The sequence below is a fragment of the Ictidomys tridecemlineatus genome, chromosome 7, assembly GCF_052094955.1.
Source record: "Ictidomys tridecemlineatus isolate mIctTri1 chromosome 7, mIctTri1.hap1, whole genome shotgun sequence".
NCBI lineage: Eukaryota > Metazoa > Chordata > Mammalia > Rodentia > Sciuridae > Ictidomys > Ictidomys tridecemlineatus.
This window is the reverse complement of record NC_135483.1, coordinates 65,312,869-65,333,747: the sequence shown is the minus strand read 5'-3', so window position 1 is coordinate 65,333,747 and position 20,879 is coordinate 65,312,869. Positions and strand designations below refer to the sequence as shown.

At 36.0% G+C, this 20,879-nt stretch overlaps 1 long non-coding RNA gene across 17 annotated transcripts in view; it reads left to right on the top strand.

Annotated features, from left to right (window-relative positions):
- The window catches only part of LOC110597889 (uncharacterized), a 437,292-nt gene that overhangs the window by 352,439 nt on the left and 63,974 nt on the right, over positions 1-20,879 (top strand). Inside the window, exon 8 of one of the 17 annotated variants that reach the window (XR_002483691.3) lies at positions 14,444-14,545. The exons of the other annotated variants lie outside the window; for them this stretch is intronic. This is a non-coding gene — a long non-coding RNA (uncharacterized LOC110597889). Of the gene's footprint in view, positions 1-14,443; positions 14,546-20,879 lie in introns of those variants that run through there. 17 annotated transcript variants of the gene reach the window in all.

The following is a 20,879-nucleotide window of genomic DNA, read 5'->3' as shown; positions in this document are numbered from 1 at the left end:
GAAAACACTACTTTTTTCCTTTTCTTCATTTTGATGGCACCTTTTCATAATAAAAATCTCAAACCTTGTCTGCTCATTTATCCATGTGTGGATATTAAAACTGTCTAGATCTCAAAGGCATACAAACACCTTGTCAATAAAGTAGTAAATTAAACAACTGGCCAAAAAAAAAAAAAATGGTCAGTCAGTGGATTTTCTCATTAGCAATCAACTATTTGGGGGCAAATATTGAGTCTAATATTTGGTTAAATTTAAATAAGACAATATTTGAGTTTATTGAGAAGTAAACTATAAGAGACATTGAGCGAAGTCATTCATTTTATCATTTTTAAGAAAAATATTTCTCTTATAAGGAACAATAGCTTTATTGCAAGGTTTCATGTAGCACATTCTTTTAAAAATATAAAAGAGTTTGCATTTTGAAGCATTGTGTAAAAATAAGAGCTAAGTGGAATACAAATCCATATCTCTCAATCTGTGAGAGTTTGGTTTCTAATGTGAAGAATGTATTATTGGAGGAGAGTCTTTTTGTGTCTTCACTAATCAGAGGGTTCTTTCTGTTCTTCCTCACCTACGGAGCAAGGCAGCATGTAGTATCTAGGAAGGAGCTTGATGTTGCTCAGATAATGTGGTTTGGAAGATGCTGTTTGCAAGCTTATTTGCTTCTGAGTTGTGTTCATAAAGCAGGAGAATATAATTCATTTCTGCATATCTGCTAGACTGGACAAATCAAGGTGACAATCCATGGTTAGCTCTGTCAGGCCCTTTGTCCTACCGCTGCTGCGAATGGAAGTACAATGGGAGCAAAGTGAATATATAACAGTCCAGCTGCCTTGTTGTGACAGCCCCGTCCCGCCATGGCAGTGTGTCAGCTCGTGTTTGTGTACTGGTAGCCAATCCATAAGATGACAATGCAAATTGTGTGAAAAGTCTTCCATAAGATAACAAATCATGTTGGGGGGCGAAATGTGGGGAGGAGAGAAAGAAGGGAGGCTGGACACATGTCTTAGAAAAATAATGACCCATAAAAGGTTATATTTTTGGTACAGTGATTACATTCAAATGCAGGACCCCTCATCCCAATTGTGGCATGTGTCTCAAACACGCAGGTAGGCGCTTACACTTAAATCGATCATAGCGTTTCTGTGTGCGAGGTTCTGCATTAATGTTACTTTTAGGGCTGTTTATATTTCATTTACGCATGCAATTAATCATCTTTACTGTGTTGATGCTACTAGCGTCAGCAGTGTGACTTAATTAAATTTGAAATTATAGTACAGTAAATATAGGCTTCCAACTAGCCAGTCCAAATTAAATGCTGTGGTCTATTTCTTACCCATGGTGTTTTCCAATTTAAGTGTTCATTTGAAAGGTTACATATCAGACTGAAAGCAGGTTTCTTTTTTTAAAAAACTTAACTGTTGCTAAACTAGAATAGCTCTTTCAGTGAGTACTCTACTCCTATGATCTCTATTCTTAGTATATAAATACACTGTGATCTATATGCATTATGTGACCTGTAATATTTATCTGATTAGATGCCAGAGGTTCTTTAAGGAACATCTTTTCTTCCTTAATATATCTTCCCCTTCCCTCTGATACATCAGCCCAGAGCTGCTTTAAAAAGGTCTCGCCTCCATTTTGTTTCAGGCTGGTAATCAAGCAATTAGCCCACAAAATGGAGGTCCTCGCTCTGCTCTATATACGGTCGGTCTCCTAGATGGGTGGTTTTTACCTGTTTGAAAGCTCTGGCAGAACAGTTTACAGCTGATCTTGTGAAATTGGCCTCTGAAGAGTGTTCTTATCATGTCAAATAAATGACTCTTGCTTAGGAGAAACCTAAGGAGCTTGAGACCTTTCTGCTGTTGTCATTAGAGAATTTTCCTATATGCAAGACCTGTGTTATCTCTTATCTTCCCATAGGACAGAGTGAAAATTCAAACTCTTTAATCAAAAATTCCAATGAAAAAGGACCAAGCTCTAAAACATGGCTAACTTTATTTCTTTAAATGTTTATTATTACATGTAGTACAGTATTCCCAAACAATTCATAACATGTCTAGCAAGGTATGTGACCAGAAATGCACCCTCCTATCATAGACATAAGACAGGGTTTGAATACTAGAAAATTTGTCATCCGTAAAGTGCAGCACAGGACTTGTATGTAAAAAGCACACGCTCTTTTCTTTCTTTCTTTCTTTTTTTTTTTTAATGCAGTGCTGCCTTGTCTGCACTTTTTGAAATTGCATATTTATCAGTTCATGAATTATTCATGAGGTTGGAAAAATGGAGGGGGGTGCTTAGGGAGGATGAGGAAGAAGAGCTTACAAAAAAAATGTATGCTTGAAATACTTGGGCTAGGACATGCTTTTAATGTGAATGCCAGCAGTTCTGCTCAAGAACAGCTATAGTTTGATTTTTTTCTGTGTGTTGTGTTTAGATCTAGCATTGTACATGTTGGTATTTTAAAATTGTTTTGCTGTGCTGTTTTCAAGCTATCTGGTGAAATTAGGACGGGTTCAGGTTGTTTAGAATTAGAGGAAATGGGGTCTAAGATGAACAGAGCATTTCAAAAACTTCTAAAGTGTAGAGTATTTAATAAATATTAATCTTTTGTCTGTCAGCCTCGATTGCTGTCAAAAAAGAGCTGACAGATTGACGATTAATGAAATGTTTCATAAATTAGAAATGAAACTCTCAGCAGAATGTCCAAAGTAGAAATCAAACATTGCTCAAGCCAGAGATTTGGGCAGGTGCAATAGCCCATTCTTAAATCCAATCTTTTTTTTTTTCCCCTAGTCAATGGGAAAAAATAAACTTACCTTATCTTCTGACTGAAAGGCATATATATTCAGCTTTTTTTTTTTTTTACTAAAGAAATCAATGGTGGCTACATGATTTTTAGCATGTTGATATTTTCCACTTATATTTCTCAAAAAAAAAAAAAAACTAACAACAACAACAACAAAAGGCTATAAAATCAAGAAACTAAATTCTCATAAAATCGCTATAATCTCATCAAAAATGGCTTTAAAATCAATAAACTAAATTCTCATAGCTCATTAATGAGTAAAAACATTTTCAAAAGATAAGAAAACACCAAATATTCTATGGGATTGTAGGCCGCCTTTTCCTAAGAACATTCTTACGGTATGTATGTGGGGTTTATTTGGGGCTGGGTTGTGGGACTAGGGGAAGGAGCCACGTTTGGGGGCATGCTGTAACTTTCTGTTATACTTCACAATATAACAAGATGATAAACCACAAAATCTCTAAAACTCACCATCCCTGTGAAAGATGAATTGTATGGCCTATAATGATAAATTATAAAAATGATATTTTCTTATTCTTAATCCCCATGAAATTTCTTCTATAAAGTATAGGCCTCAAGAAAGCATGTTACCTAAAATACACAATAGGGGAATTTGACATATTAAGCCTTGGAAAAATACCATGTTAAAAAGAAAAATAAATTGTGTGTGTGTGTGTGTGTGGGAAGGGGTTATGTGACTAAACTCTTATAGTTCATGAAAAGCCTGATTTAGGTATTAGCAGGTCAAAGTTGAAATAAGAGCACTTTTAATTCTTCTTTTTACTGTTCAATTCATTTAGATTTATTAACTTTTCTGCAGGGTTGTTCCGAACACACACCTGAAGTACCTTTCTTCCTATCGGCCGGAGATATATAATTTGAAAGTGGGCTAGTAGAGTGTATAAAAATGTTTAGCCTAATCACTCCCTAATGACAGCGACTTATGTCCTTAGTGCAGTCGATTTGTTTCCTGGGTTTTAAAAGTAGATTATTTCCATGGTGCAGGCTTAGTGTAAGCTGTTGAGAAGCCACAAGCACTGTACTTCAGCCTGAGTTTGGGACGTTCGCCAAGGGTAATCTGATTAAAAGGGCACTTTTTACAACATTGTGGCTGCTTTGAAAATTCTGTGCAACCCGCTAGAGTAGGGCCAAAAAAATTGCTTTTTGAAGACTACCTAGTTTTCTTGATCAGAATTTAAAAGCCTGACGATTCTCTTCAACCCAACTGCAAGGGATAAACAAAATGTCCCCAGTAACACATCTGTTACCTACAATAAGTAATTTCATGATCTATTTCATGCAGCCTTTCGCTTCTTTGATTTGCTTTTAGTCCCATGAACATGCATCCTCAGCACGCCACTCTTGTTTCGTGGATAAGTCTGAGGACAATAAGTTTCTGGTTTTAGTTCTGCAGTTCTGTGACCTACATGTAGACGCATTGTGCTCTGCCCTGAGAAGCAGCCACTTGTGGTCTCCACAGAGAACCAGTTGCAATGATAGTTGCTTGAGAAGTTTAGCAGCTGTGAGTTGTTAAAAGGTGATTATCATATCTCAAATCTTGGGTGTCTTTTAAAAGATGGAATATAATGCTAATTAAATATGGCACATTTGCACACATCAGAACGCTCTCAAAAGAACCTCTCTTTCGTCACTTATTTTATTGGAGTATTTTCATACTCTTCCATGGGTAAGAAAAGATAGATGACAAAATCTGCTCCCATTTGCCTGACATTGAGGATGTTCAGCACATTGACTTGAGAATCCATCCATTGAAATAGACTAGGGCTGTTTGCACGCAAGTGCTTGTAATACGATGCTTACGGAGTTGTATTTGGCTTCTTTCACTTCTTCAAACTTGCTCTTCTAATGGATCTGATGGGCATTTTGTCTTCCCTGGAGGGACCTTAAAGAATTTCCTGTTTTTCCTCCAACAAATCAAGGATTTTCAAATTAACCCAAATGTAGTAACAAGATGCCATGACAGTTCTGAAAAGAAAAAATAAAATAAAATACATCTTAATGCCATATACTCCTGTTGCAACAAATGTGCCGAACTCTGTACAAAGTGTTCCCTTTGAATCAACCTTTGTCCACAGTGGCTCACACTCTACTGATGAGTGAAGGAGGGAATCGAATATTCAAGCAAAAGGTCAAGTGCTGAAATCTGAATAGGGAACTGCATTCCTTCTGGAGAAAAGGTTGGTATTAGTGAATTAGAGTTAAAAACAAAACAAAACCCTCCTTCCAAGAGAGGAAAGTTTATAATTCCCAAGTTAACCTTGTCAAAATAGGAACCGATGTCTGTCCATGAAGGGACACAGGTAATCACGTGTGTTCAGTGCACACACATCAAAGGACCATTCTCATCTGGCAGAAGCTTCCTGGAGTGTTAGTGGTACCCCTAGAAATGGTGAACTGTTCCACATGGTGTGCTTCTGAATTCTGTGGTCTACTTTTTCATGGAAATAAATCCTCAAACATGTTGTTCTCAGTAAATATAAAAAATTGGTGGTATTTCCTAAAATATACTTTCTAACTTATGGTAACATGAAGAGAATGTGCTGAAAACAGCTACAGTCAAAATAGAAACCCAGAGATCCTGCCAATTGAACTGGGCCTCCCCCCCTAACAACAAACATCTAGCGCGATTCTTTGTTAAAAATGACAGGTTTTCTTCTGAGCCATCTTTAACTCCCCGGGAACGGTGGTATAGAATGGCTGAGGAATATGTGATATGGTAAAGACGATGCAATGACAAAATATGGTGTTTCCAAAGACACTCTTTGTGGCCATCGGGTCATGTTTCAAGACAGGAGTGTTGTCACTTCAGAGCAAAATTCCTATCTGTGTCAAGGAGGTGGTCCTCATGGCTTCAGAGAGCATTTTTATGGTCTTTTTCCCCCCTGCAGAACAGAAAGGGTAATTGGACTCAGGCACATTAATATGAATGGCTTGGAGTTATATGATTGAAGATTTCTTAATACTAGCACCAACGTCAGCTTGTAGGGCAGAAGCAGTACCAATGAGCCCAAGTGCATATCCCTGTGACCAGAGAGACAAAGAGAAATGAATTTATTCTGGAGAGGTTTAGGCAAGAACGAAGACGTGTATGCTCACTTCCTCTGAATTGGGCTTATAATTTGAGAAGCAGTCCTTTGAAAACCTTCTAGGAAAAATTGGCAGGGAGAAGACATAACTCTACATGTCTGCCTGTCGAACCCTTTCGAAGCATCAGTAATCATTATGAACCAATTTTACCCTTTGAAGTTTAATAGTAGATTTTGTTTTAAATTTAGGGTTTTTTTTTTTGGATATCTCTTTAAGATTTTTTTTTTTAAATTTTATGCCACTTACAATGAGATATTCATGTCAGGAAGATGTCCTGCTGTTCTAGGAAGGGGAGGGGGACACCATTAAAAAAAAATCTTGATAATCAAGGCCACCTGTGATCCTGGGCTGCTTTCTGGAGCACAAAGACACTGAGGAAAGCTGTTCTCCGAACCAAAGCAAATTTCTGTGATCCACAAGACACTTCAGCCTCTTCCCACTAAGAAAAAAAGAAAATCATGCTACTGCAGGATCAGCTGCTCTCTGTTCCTTCTTTAAAAAAAAAAAAAAAAAATCGAGGTGGCTGCTATTTAACACAAAGCCCCATGACCCTGGTGCCGTGGCTGCTTTGAAACACCGAGCTATTTAATGATGCAAATTACAAACAGAGGGAAAACATCAGAAGAATCTGTCTGGAAATTAGCTTGTTTGACTGAAAATTAGCTAGCTTAATCGAACTTGCAGGACTCAGATTTTCTCTGCAGAAGCCTGGCTTGGAGCTTTGGTCCATTTGCATTATCTCAGCACTCAGTAGAACCCTTGGAAAGGTTGAAAATTAGAGGCAGGAAAAGCTATCTTCTATTTACATGACTGAAATAACCAAATGCTCACTTGGATTTTCAGTAAAGGCCTTAAGGTTTCCAAAGAAACATTCTATTACATACTTGTGAAAAACTCAACCTGGAAAATTAAGTTAAATCCTTTCTATATTAATAGTTCTTAAAATGCTGAGACAAACTCTTCTTTGGTCCTAAACAGAAAAGAGGAATCACATCATTCATTGATACACAATTATATTTTGCTTTGCTTGGAGAACATTGTTTGGTAGCAACATGACCCAATTCATGCAGGGAGAATCCTTGTAAACATTGAATCTAGTCAAAGACTTCAAAGCCATGCTTAAAACACAGGACTGTGTTTGAGGCTTATGAATAATTCCGAAGGTCAAAACTTGTGCCATGTAGAGATAACAGCATCAGGTCATCAAGATCTATATTAAACATCAGTTCTTAAATTAAGAAAGGGGTTCAACAGCTTTAAAGCCATATTTTTACTTTCTAGAAGCATTGAATAGGATTGTGGAGTGATTTCTTTCAATAGTTTAAAAAACATTTGTGCTTTCATATTTTTGTAGGTTGATGGGATGACTGTGTCTGTTTTTATTTATAATTCCAAAGTAGCAAAAGTCCTAAACCATTCACCAAGCCTATCTTTCTGCTTTATGTTCAGCCACATAGCAAAATATCCCTTGTCAGATAAAGAAAAATAATTCATTTATAAAGAAATAAACATATATAATTTATATAATAAATAATATATAAAGAAATAATGATACCCAGTATAGAATGTCCCTTCATTTAAAATATAATATGTAATTGAAAAGAACATAAAGAATTATAAAACAGTTTCATATCCTAAAAAAATAACAAAATAAAAAGTTTTTAGTTTGAGAAATGTTGTAGATCAAAATACAATTGGAAGCTATGTAATGGGGCAGAAACAGTGGAGAGAAATTTACTGCTGTTATTTGGTTCTCATAATCAAATACTATTGATATCTTTTGGCAGAATTCATCAAAAGGAAATGATAAATAATTTTTATCACTTTTCTGTTTTAAAAAGTAAAATATATATTGTTATTTATACACTTTAAATTTTAATGAAAACCTCTGGTAATCGTTTCTGAATTTCCATTGAGAGAACTGACATTTCATAAAAATGTCAAATTTAGTTATATTGTGATTTCTAACTTTTTATAGGAAGGGGAGCTTAACTTTGCAACTACTTTGAAACAACTGAGCTTAGTGTCTTTTGAATTTTTAAATTAAATGGTTTTTAGTAATGCAATACTATTTAGGTTTTCATAGAATACCAGTATCAATAGGAGCAAGTGGCCAACTTATTTAAGTGTGATAGTCTATTTCATTACAGCTAGAATAATGGCAATTCTATTTTAAGCATTTCTTTCCACAAATTAAATGACAGATATTGTTGGTTAGTATTCTGACAAATGTTGAATGAAATTCATCAGCAATCATTAAGTGCTTTTAAAATCATATTCTACAAATTAATGTACAAACCTTATTTGAAAAAAAAAATGATGCTATCAACATCTCTAGGCTCTGTTTAAATGGCCCTTTAGATTTTCAGTTATTTGTTTACCTTTGGTGTCTTTAACGTGATGGAGAGGCAAGTGAGCAATGGTCCTCAAAGAAAATAGACTGTGAAACTGTTTTATTAAGTCTCTGGATTCTTTGCTATGCACAATCTACCGTTTGTTGATTGCATACATCAGTGGTTTCTGTTTTCATTTTCTTATAACTAAGATAAACATTCAATATAAAAAACATCATTTAAATAATTCCTTGTCATTGTGAAATTACATTTAAGAGTAAAAATGTTTTCTTTCTCATTATCATTTGAGGTCAGTTTTCATAGTACTGCTCAAATTAGGTGCTTGGTTTCAAACAGCTTTAATTCTGTAATCTGAATAATTTTCTGACAATGGTCCACCTCTAGAAGAAACAGTCCCTGATATTTCCTTTCTTTGCCTTCCCCACTGCCCACCCTGACTCTGCCTCTGGTTTTCTGCCTAGGCGAGTACTGAGCATCATCACCTGGCTTGATGTTTAAATGCCTTTCCCTTATCTAACTATTCTAATACATCAGCTTTAAATTTTATCATCCCCAGGGAACGCTTAGGCTGATAATAGAGTGGTTACGCAAAAGAGAAACACTGTAGCACACAGTCATTATCTCTGTTCTATGAGGTTGTTCTGCACTGTGAAATTCGCATTTGTTAATATACTTTGGTTACTATTCTATTTGGTTGGCCTTATTCCTTCTTCCACATTTGGAGAGGGAAGTCCCTCCACCCCATGCCTTAAAAGTATTGATCATACAAGGTTTGTTTAGTGACTTAAGTTAACTCTGCAAGACAACATGTTTACACACACGCACAAAATCAATTATACTAGTGTATATAAATATATTGTTATACATAAATTTAAAATACAGCACATATAATACATATTACATTATACTTTTAATGTATTAATATATATGTATTAACACATTTATACCACTCTAGCTGGCAAATTAATTTATTATTTCATGCCATTTCAAAAAACGTCCTTTGTGAATCAAAACTGCAAATGCTTTTGTAGGCAGGGTATACATTTTACAATGAGAATTTTTTTTCCCCCCCTTAAAAGGCCATAATGGCGGTTAGCTTTTAACTTTCACTTTGATAAATTCTGAGTGACTCATCCTCAGAAGGTGGGGATGGAGGGGAGGGGTCTCTGTGCAGCCCCATGTAGGGATGCAGTACAAATGCAAGGAAACGGCCCCTGTGCTGCAGAAGCACATCCATCCTGATACCAGGCTGTGGACAGCTCCTCCGTGGAGAAATGGCTGATGGTCGCACAGTTCCTCTTTTCCACCCCACCCCCCAGCCCTTTGCTGCGTTCAGAGCAATCTGAGCTCAGAATGTGAGCTGCCATGACTGACATTCTGCCGCAGGAGCCTGCAGGAAGAACCTATATCGGGTGCATGTGCCGGAGGGGCAGGGGGCGCTGGCAGATCCCAGAGAGAGAGAGTTGGGGTGGCAGGGGGCGGATGAGGCTTATCTCTTCCCACTACATCACCTTGGGTCTCCAGGCTGAGAATAGAACTGCCTATTTTAGAAAGGCAAATCCTATTTAAACATATTGTCTTCTTAGACCAAGTAGAGCAGTGGACATCCCCTATCCGACTTCTCTTGTCAAAGGACAGGAGCCTTTGGGAGTATTTCCCTTTTTCTTTCCTTCTTTCTCCCTTCTCCCCCCTTATATAATATTGCTTTTTCTGGAAAACTTCTATTTGTTTACTTATTCTACCATCACCAACAGGTCATTTGTGCTTCTGGCATGCTATGGTTATTGCAGAAAAGTAATTATTATTAACAATAGGAATAAGAAGTTGGAATTGACTTTACACATATGTAAACTTAATGCATTCCTTTCTGCAGGGACAATGGAGGCTTGAAAGGCTGATATAAAATGTGCTTACAGAATTGTAAAAAAACTAAAGCTTTCCTGAGGTCGGCATCCTCTTTATTTTAAAAACTATAAACAGTTTTAAGTAGTGATCGGCAAAGGAGATGCTGCGTGTTCGACACGTTAGTCAAATAAATTGGACAGTTTCGTTAAATGAATTCGGTGTATTCTGCACTTTTAACTTTCTGACACGTGACTTCCTGAGTAATAAGTCTCACTTAGCATTTTCTCATTTTCTCAGTGTAGACATCACTCAGACTTATTCAGTGGCAGTGAATACATGGAATGTACACTTACACCCTTCATAAAAAGATCTGATGCAAGGCAGACAGCCAGAGAGAACTTCAAGGATTTGGCAAAGGCAAGGACATATCTTAACCTATCCCAAATTCTCGTTTCCAACATGTAAAATTTCAGTCACTTTAAAAAATAAATTTAATTATGTGTAGTTCAGTACTTTCTTCACAGAACTGATACTAGAAATAGTTTAAGAACAAACTGTTCTAGGTTTTATTTTTACTGGATCTGTAGGTAAAACTGCCAAAACTGTCACTTAAAAATGTTTGCAACCAGATTTTGGAGTCCTCGTTTCTGGTTCAGAACTTTGAAATTAGCAGCCAAATGTTTGGATACTTACTTGTTCAGTTGTGTAGATAAAAATTCCAGGAAGGTCCAAAGCATTTCCTATTTCTAAATGGATAATAATAACAAAAAAGAAGAAGAATGGAAGGACTCGAGATTTTTCAGGAAGGAAGGTAGAAAACAACCTAATCAGAAAAGTTATAAACACTTTGCTTTGACCTACTTTGAAAACTTTTTATTTCTACCAAACTGTATTTGCAGAGACAGAGTCGGCTTCCTCTCAGAGCAACGTGATTATTCTTTCATGACACCTTAGAAATCAAAAAGGAAAAGACCTCTGGGGTCACCTTGACATTTCTTGCCATTGCGGGCTGAGTACAGCCCCTTATGGCTTGGGCGAGGTGATGCATTACGGCAGGGTCAGTTGCTAATGTAACACCCATGATTAGAAGGGGAAGAGATGGCTTTTACAAGCTCGGTTTTGTCACTGCCATTTCCAAGTTGCTCAGCCACAGGCACTGTGGTTCTACCTCCCTCCATTCTCATCTCTGTCCCTCCCCAAACAAAAGGAACAGGACTCTGAACATTTTTTTGTTGTTTGCTGGGTTGCTCTGGTTGAGCAAAGATCATCATGCTGTGATTTAGTGTTTTCAAATAAGTGTGCCCTCTGCTGCACACTCTATTGAGAGACAACACAGCCTGAGCGGGGAGTTCAGCATGGCCACTAATAAAACACAAGTGCCGCTTTGTCAGGCCACGAGTGATTACTTGAACAAGTGCCAACGAAGAAACCAAACATTAGAGCTCGGCGCTCCAGACCCTCAAGACAAAGGGCCAATTGACTTTCCTCATTAGTTTTTGTGCCAAACATGTAAACACAGTTTCCTCTCTATCTTTGATGCTCAAAACACGCCAGCTTGTTAACATCTTGGGTGGTACTGTGGTTTATGAGGCTATAAAGACTATTATGTTGGGTTGGGTATTTTTCTCTCTCTTCTTATTGAAAAAGATCAGCTTATCCATAAGATTTTTTTTTTTCCTAAACAAAAGGACAGTCTTTGGTGTATTTTTTTTTCCACTTACCATTAGTCCCATTGATTAAAAGAAAACAATCTAAAAAAAGAGAGAAAATTGAGGGTGGGGGCCGGGCAAGGGGTGGCAAGAAAGGAAGAAAGGAGAAGAGACAGCCATGATCCTTAGTTAGGTCTGTTATAAATGTTTTCCAAAGTGAAACCTGTAAAAAGGTAACTGTGTGAGTTAGATGAGGCCGTGGATAGGACTTTGGATGCAAGGAAGTCAGTGAGGATGGCTGTGGAGTCAGGTCAGAGCTTCATCCCAAGGCAGCTGGTATCACCTCCTCACCAAGCTCTCTTGGAGTTGTTGATGTACAACTCACTGGATTCCTTGGCGCACCCCCCCCCTTCCTGTTCTCTTTCTATTTTGGATATCCTTTTCTTTTTTTCTTGGTACCAAGGATTGAACTCAGGGGTACTCATCCACTGAGGCACATCCCCAGCCCTATTTTGTATTTTATTTAGAAACAGGGTCTCACTGAGTTGCTTACTCCCTTGCTATTGCTGAGGCTGGCTTTGAACTTGGGATACTCTTGTTGTAGCCTCCCAAGCCACTGGGATTGGATATCCTTTTGTACATGTGCTTACCAATGCTTCATGCTTCTTTCCCTCCTAACTTCTTAGACCAGATGAAGAAGATAGGTACAAATGTGCTGTCATCTGTGTGGTTGCACAGAATACATTTTTCCTCTAAGTAGGCTAATCGATGAGAAAGGGTGTTGCTCTGTGGTCAGAGAGCCATAATTGTGAGTTTCGGCTCCATGAGTCAGCTGAATGACCTTCGTAAAGGTTTAACCATTTTTATTTATTAAATTGGTTCAACATTTAAATGTGGATAGCACAATATTTTGTGGAGGCAAGATTAATTATTACAGACTCTGTGGATGGATCATATCATATCAATCTTAAAAATGCATATATCCGATTTGCCAACAATTTTATTTCTTGGAATTTATTTTACAGATAAACTTACTCATGTATAAAGGCTGATTTTATAAAATATTGTAGTGCTGTTTGTAATAAGGGGAAAACTGCTTATCAAGTGATAGGTTTGATAAATTATGGTACATCTATACAATGGAAGATTATATATCTGTTAAAAAGAATATTACTGTTTTGTATTTATTGAAATAGAATGAGCATCAATTTATATTTTATGTGTGAAACAGTAAGACATAAGAAAATTTGTCTATTAAGCTAACATTTATATAAAATACACGTACACATGTATCAACACATATGCATAAATGTGAATATATTTATAAATTAACCCTGGAAAAATACACAATAATTGGTAAGAGAGGTTGCCCACATAAAGGAAACTGGACTCTTAGGATCAGATGAGGTAGGGAGACATATTTCACTTTATAACATTTCTATTTTTAGAATTTCTTATCGTATCTGTGTTTGCCTTAATCTAATGAAATCAAATATTTAATATTAAAGCATGTGTTAGAAATAACACTTAAATTCAATAAATTCATTATTAGCTACTAATACCATAATTTGAGTTATTTTTTTCCCCTTAAATAAAGTCTAGCTAGTGTAATCCCCTATGGGATTAGGACTGACTATTAATGTATTTTGTCATGGAGGCATGAGATGTTTGAGTAAGGAAAACAAAATTCTAATCAGGGAATACAAGCCTTGGGGATGTAGAAAAATGAATTCTTTTGGGCAGTATGAGGATTCTGAGTCCCTGATAGGTTAGATATTGGAGAGATGGGCAAGGGATAGAGTAAGAGTCCCTAAAGCAGAAATGAGATATATGAAGGCAAAATAAAGACAATCTGATATGATGCTATCCTTGGCTAGAAAAAAAAAATGTTTCAGTGTTTTATGGAGGATGTGGAAGAAGCGTTGAGGGGCATCCAAAGCCTTGCAGCAAGTTCAGCATTATAGAAGGTGCATTAGCTCTTTTGGGCCACTAGGGTACCATTTACTGTAGTGCTCTATCATGGCAGCCAATGGTCTAGAAATGGATTATTTCAAAGTAATGACACCCCAGAGGCCTGGGAGAGTTAATGTGTCTCCTAAGTGACTAACTTACCATTAGGGAGTTGTTTAGCCTCTAGGGAAGATAGAATTTGTTCCCACAAAGGCAGAGTAGCTTAGCAGATAACACCAAGGAGCAGAACACAGTAGAGCCCTGTTCTATCTTGGCTTCCTTGCAGATTTCTCCTGCTGCCTTGCTCAACCACTTCACACCTCTCTGCACAACCGTGAAACAGGGTCACAGTCCTTTAGTGTACCCAATTCTTAGGCATGATGTGTGATTAACTAAAATAGTAGCAATAAAGAACTTGAAGAGTAGTCTCTAACATGGGTGGGACCATTTTTTAGAGGCTGAAAGCCAAGAACTGAAAATCAAATGAGTGGGTTCAGTGCTCACATTGTTATTGATTTAACTTGTGGACCTTGTATAGTGCCTCCAAAATTTTCTAAGCAATGAAAAAAGTATATATATATTGCTTTAATATATATAATATATATATATATATACATATGTATATATATATATAAACTTTAAAAAGTGAATCTTGGTTTAAGAATATACATATGAAAGAAAAAAAGGGATGCGCTTATTGGTGGTTTATGTCTCTTTTTTGAAAGGTGGAGCATATACTCATGAAAAAAGCCAAAAAAAAAAAGGATTTAAAAGAAAACCTATTCAACAGCACAAATAATCCATAGCTACCTAAAGAAGATAAAAAAACAATATATCAAGTGAGGTTGAACCAGGAAGGATTCCTAGTGGATACCAAAAAAAGTGGGGATGGGGGTAGGGAAGATATTTGAGTTAACAGAATAAAGGAAAGAAATTACCATAGTGGCTGAATAATTAAAATGCAAGGGAAAAAAAACTGTGAAAGAACAAGTAATATAAACAGAAGTGCAAACAAAATGGCAATATTAGAGTCTGTATGAAAAGCAATAAAACATTGAATTGAAGAAGATAACAATATTGAATAGGCCCATTTATTGATTTTTTAAAAAAGTCTGATCAATGATTATGGAGAGAGATTTTTATTAAAAATACTAAGCTTTAAGGATTTATTAATGTTTTGGAACAGAATTGTGACAAATCTTGATTTGAGAGAGATTTCCATCAAAATAAAATTGTTAGGGTTGAAAGCAAATTCAGAGAGACCATCAAACATAAATACATATCAGTTATCATAATTAATAATATTTAAATGTTACATTGCTTTTTTTTCTGCTTCTGTAACATTAACAAATGAATCAAGGCAAAGTGTCTTAGATGAAATAGAAGCTGCATGATGTTAAAGAGGAGAAGCATTGTTGTTTCAAATACACCACAAGTTTTTTAGATTTTAGAATGTAGTCAATGACTAAATAAGTTTATAACTAGCATTAGAATACATAGGAATAGTGTTTAAAGGAATTCATTCACCATTTTGTCTTCTAATTAAGGATTAGATGGCACTGCAGGAAAAATATCATTTTATTGTGTGTATTACGTTTTATGTGTTGGGATGAGCATATTTAAAGAGATTATTCTCAGATAAGTGATTGTCTGAAACATTTGTTTCGGCTTCCTCATACTTCTACTGCAGATGGAAAAAACACAAGTAAAATTTGCAAAAGTGTATCCAAATAACCAACTTCTTATTCAACATCTTGTTAGCACCTAACTGCAGAACTCCACAGCCGACAGCTCAAATTTAATGTTATGGTTTGCAAAGTCCTCCTGCTGCAGAATAATTGTTCCGACTGTCTCCATCCTGGAATTTAGGTATTGCACATCAATGTTGTTAGAAAGCTGAATGAATTAACTAAATGCATTAATATATACCCTGTCTAACACACAAAGAAACACAGGTTAGTGATCGAATGGCCAACACAAATGAAACGGACCAAAATCGATGGATCAACATTCTCACACCAATTCCATGGACTTCATTCCTATGATGCCCATCTGGCCTGTGTTTATATTCTGTGTCTTCTGAGGGTAGATGTGATGATCATCAGCCTGGTTACATATACTTATTTCTATCAACTCCTCAGAAGAATTAGAGTTAAAAATTAACAGGAGAACAGACAGGGTTGCTATTGTCATGCACACTGGCAACAGAGAACCATAAAAGCTGTCACATGAGACAGAGGAGCAGACAGTGACACTAGAGAACCACAGATAGAAGGACTTGAGTAGGTGCAGGTTAGAGCCTGGAACTGGAGGAACAAACTCACTAGCTCTTCAGGGCAACAGGCAGTTGTATTTCTGTATGACAATTGATAGAAATAATAACAAGCCTGGATTACAAAAACCAAAATAAATTATAAACAGTACATATGATTGACTAGCAGTGGAAACTAAAAGAATGCTGTGTATTTTTAGGGGTTAAAATTTGTCTATCCAGAAAATTCAGCTATGTGGAGAAGCTTAGTTCCTTAGGATTTCAGGTTGCCAAGGTTTAAAAAAAGATTTTCCCCCTTTTTCTTACCCACTGTTCTTTGAAAGCATCATTTGGAATACATGAGCAAAAGCTCTGCAACTTAAGTTTATTTTAGGGTGTGATACATGACAAGTTTACGCATTTAGTTTCAAACTTTATCAAATGTGAAAGGAATGATTTAACAATTGACCAATGGTGATTTAAAAATCATAGTAAAAAGTGTTCATTGTGGTTCAGTCTCTGTGCTAAGCTTTGAACATCAATACAATCATCCTAGCAAGCAGGATTATATTTATCACTCTCAAATTATACTTGATGAAACTGAAGAATTTAGAGACTGCAGAATTTGTCCAAAGTCATGAAGTTACACAGTCACATAGTTATACAGTTGCAGAGACAGGATTCAAATTCAGCTTTTGGTATCAATGTTTATGCTTCTTATCACTGATCTAATATGTCAATAAGGAATTTTTATCAAAATCATAGTGCTGAGCATGAAAAATTAGACTCCAAATAGTATCTTTTGACCTTCAGTTTCCTTTCCATAAAAAAATTAGTACCTTAACAGAGAGCAGTGATTTTATTTTTCTAATCATGGCTATGTTATTGCTGTTAGGCACTGTCTTTCCTGCTGAACCTCACAAAGTTATAGGCTCCACAGCGATTGCTTATTCCACTCAATAGGTATTAACTATAGGAATCCTATGTACTGGGCACCAAAGATATGCAGGTGACATGTGTTCTGGTCTTGAATCATTTGAAGCCTGGGGACCAAAGGTGTACTATTCACCATTATCTAGCTTTCCAGTCAATACTCTGCTTTCATAGATAGAAAAGGAATTTTGTTCATGGATTTTTGTGGGGTTATTTTTTTGATACAAGGAATACCAAATTAATATAGGAATGAAGTTTTGAACCTCCTTTGGACTGTAATTTTCAAATGTTCCCAGTTCATATCCCTCCAATTGAACCACATAGAAGCTGTGAATAAGGAATTGCTCTGAAAAATATTTTATGAGGTGAGGGGACTAATAGAAAGTATTTGGAAAGAAAGTAAGAAAAACATGATTAGTCTTAAAGGCATTTGGAAGATTAGGGGACAGAACACAGTAAAGATGTGTTTCCATTCATCTGGTTTTGGAAACTGGATTAATTGAGTTAGTAGAGTTTTCCTAGAATCTTTGGCCACTTCTCACTTTGTCCCATGATGAAGAAGCATTTTTTGAGTAATATATCCAAGTTATAGTGAAAGAAATGACAAAATAAAAATAAAGGTATGTTATTGAGAAGCAAATTGCCAATGTAATAGTATTGCAAAGTGGGGGCTTTAAGAAGGGATTAGGTCACGGAGCACCATCCTCATGAACAGATTAATAGTTTTATGGAGAAAGTAAGTAGTTGTCATAGGAGTGGGCTCCTGATAAAGAGATAAATTCAGCCCTCATCTGTGCACTCTGACTCCTTTGCACTTCTCCCATGTGATAGTACAGCACAGAAGCTCTTAACAGAGGCCAGCACTGGCCCTTCCTCCAGAACAGCGAACATATATCAGGAAACTTGGCAGATACCAAGAAAGTACAATGGTATTTTATAGATGTTCTCTTAGCTTGGGCTGCTATGACAAAAATATCATACTGGGTGGTTTATAAACAAGAAAATTTTATTTTTCATAGTTCTGGAGGCTGGAAATCCAAATTCATGGTACCAGCATGACTGCATTCTGGGTAGGACCCTCTCTAAGGTCACAGACTGCTGAATTTTTGCATCTTCAACATGGAAGAAAAAGGGTGAGCTAGCTCTCTGGGTACCTATTATAAGGACAATGATCCCATTTACAAAGGCTCCACCCTCATATGCTAAATAACCTCCCAAAGGCCCTACATTCAACTACCACGGTATTGGTGCTAGGATTTTAACATAGGAATTTGGAGGGGATACAAATATATTTGATTCAGTCATTAATAGATGCCAATAATAGATTGATGTAGAAAGGAGTTTGGAAAAAGCAAAAAGAAATGTCAATTCTCTTTTGGAAGAAGTGAAGTATTTTGTATCTCTCTCTCTCTCTCTCTCTCTCTCTCTCTATATATATATATATATATATATATATATATAATTTTGAGAAATGGTTATAAGTTATTGATGTTGAGACGCTGGCAAAGAGTAAGAGAAGTTGAGATTTCAGATGACCAGGCATCCAAAATAAGAAGCCTGAACAGGTGGTGGGATGTACATGTCATGGCCAGCTGCTCATTCTCATGCAAGTTTCTGGTGCAGGAGAGGACAAAAAGAGGACATTGAGTAACACAGCCACATCAATATTTATAGCAGCTCTTTTCACAATAGCTAAACTGTGGAACCAACCTAGATGCCCTTCAATGGATGAATGGATAAAGAAACTGTGGTGTATATACACAATGGAATATTACTTAGCATTAAAAGAGAATAAAATTATGGCATTTGCAGGTAAATGGATGGAGTTAGAGAATATCATGCTAAGCGAAGTAAGTCAATACACCAATACCAAAGGTCAAAATGTTCTCTCTGATAAGTCAATGCTGATCCATGATAGGAGTGGGGGATGAGGAAAAGGGAGGAATTTTGATTGGCCAAAGAGGAGGGAGGAGAGGGTGAATGGGGGCAGGAAAGATGGTGGAATGAGATGGCCATCATTACCCTAGGTACATGTATGACTGCACATAAGGTGCGATGCTACATTATGTACAACCAGAGAAATGAAAAGTCCTGCTGCAATTGTATACAATGAATCAAAATGCATTCTGCTGTCCTACATGCCCAATTAAAATAAATAAATAAATCTTAAAAAAAAAAGGAGGAGATTTAAACACCAGCAAGAACATGAAAAAGAGTTCTCTAGAAATCGGCCAAAATGTCATGGCTGACACAATCACCTGCATTTTTGAGGAAGGTCACTCTGGCACAATGGTGGCAGATGGTTGAAGTGAGGTGCAACTAATGTTATATGTTTTATAACATTTCCACAATATTGACCAGATCTTATATATTGATCTTTAATCTTGTAGATTTAATTCAACTTTGTCTTGTATTTTCTGATAGCATTTATATTTTTGAAGACTATTAACATATCACAGAGAAGTCACCCTCAAAATTTCTTTTTTATTTGTATCTCTCCTGAGATTTCTCAACTATCTATTCCATTAAAAGTTACAACTTATGAACTTATAATTTAATAAAAATATTATAAAAGTAAAGCAGGTATACCATGATAACAGCTAAAATTCACAAAATATCACTAGAAAGTGAAGCTTCAATTCCTACATCACCAAAGAGGCTTCAGTTGTGCCAGAAGTCCCCACCCTGAATCATTTTTAGTGATACTAGTTCCTCTGGTAGTCACTACCATAATTCTAAATAGTATTGTTCTAACTCTTTTCAATTTTAAAGCCTGTGTAACCTTTAAAATCACTGAAACCATCTCCATAATTATGAGCCACATTTATTTTGTTTTTTATCAATTATGCAATTTGTGATGCTAATAATATATTGAAACCTTTCTTAATTCATTAACAAAATTATTATGTAGATATTATTCTCCACAGAGCAAAACACGGCTGGACCTATGCAGAAGGATATAATGCTAGGTTTTTCTAACATTTTTGCTTGAAATACAGTGTGTTCAAAGCATCAACTTCATGTGACATTATTTTGTCTGTGACCACCGATGGCTTATTGTTCTACCATGTGTTCATTTACTCCATATTTCGGCCTTGATTTTATTAAACAATTTCTTTCCCTAGAAGCTCGATTTTTTTTCTTATTTGACAGATCTTCATCATCTTCTTCACCATCTCATGGAGACTTTGTAGCTCTTTACTCATATAATGTTTTCACTAAAATTCATTTTCTTCTTGAAAAAAATTATTTCTCTGAAGACTTTGACTTCCTACTCTAATCTGGATCAATGACTTTTCTGTTTTGCTTTTACTGATGTTCTAAGAACTGTTTTGTATCCTAGACTGGTTCCATATTTGCAGGGTGAAGGGGGCTTGTGTGCATTTATTTCTTTATTTTATATATTCACATGTATATATATTTGTACACATATACATATAGATATGCATATATATGTAGATATATACACATATTTACTTGTTTTGCTTGTGTTTTTGTTTTATAGAATGAGTATGTTAGGAAAGTGAATAATTTATGTTTATAGATGGCATATTGTAGAATTTTTTACTTAAAATTGCTTTATCTTTCAACTTTGAATATGTTACTTCATTAACTACCAGATGCACTGTTTTTATATCATTTTATTGTAATGAGATTTTTTATACTGATCTGATGGTTGCTCCTTTGCTTCTATTCTCTGGAAGCTTTCAAGATTTCTTTTTATCTTTGGTGTTTTGAAATTTCAGCAGGCTGTGTATACATTTGTGTCTTTTGGTATTCCTCTTTTTCTATAACTGATAAAACGTTATGATACAAAAGCTCATGTCTTTGACTTTATGAAATGTTGTCTGCATATTTTTAAACACATTCCATCCCCCTTATTTTTCTCTGTTATTTCTTTTCTCTCTTTGCTATTTCTTGAGGCATTAGAAGCACACATAATAGATATAGTAAATTCAAATCTTGTAATCATCATC